This window comes from Morone saxatilis, unplaced genomic scaffold (assembly GCF_004916995.1).
Source record: "Morone saxatilis isolate NCDOM2014 unplaced genomic scaffold, NCSU_SB_2.0 Contig18, whole genome shotgun sequence".
In the NCBI taxonomy this organism is placed as follows: Eukaryota; Metazoa; Chordata; class Actinopteri; family Moronidae; genus Morone; species Morone saxatilis.
The window spans coordinates 7,450,181-7,450,817 of NW_023339740.1; positions in this window are offsets into that span (position 1 = coordinate 7,450,181).

The following is a 637-nucleotide window of genomic DNA, read 5'->3' on the forward strand; positions in this document are numbered from 1 at the left end:
TCGATTCCCGGTCAGGGAACGCTTTTCTAGAAATCTACTGAAACTATAAAATCAAACTACATTAGAAATAAAGCAGCTATCAAGATAGTGTATCACATCCTTTATTGTAAAAGCATTTATAATGATAATTTACCTCTTAACCCTAACCCATTCACTTTTTAAATCCTGTAGTAGTTTCACTTTGCAAAATACTAAGAGCCCTCTTTGTCCTGGTTGAGCTGAGAGTTACCTTAACTGTTGAGAGATGCTGTACTTTCCTCTTTTGAAATGCACAGTCATTTATTCCTTGCCAACATGCCAAAAACATCATAATGAAATAATCACCATTACCATAGTCATCACAGTCACAGTTTGTGCCACTCTCCATTCACTTTAAAGAGGACCAGCAGTCATACCGACTGTGCACACTTGGAACACATGCACTCAGAGCACGCCGCTACATACAGGTATACTGTACATACACACAGTGGCATGCACACACACACACACACTCCCTTTCTCCTGACTGTCTGGTCCACAGTCACTTAACAGTTTAGAGGTCTATGCATGTCACATTCTTAACATCAGAGCCTGCTGAATGCTGCTTCATGCCTGAATCTGGAGCTCTGGAAAAAAACTGTCAAAAAAAAAAAAAAAA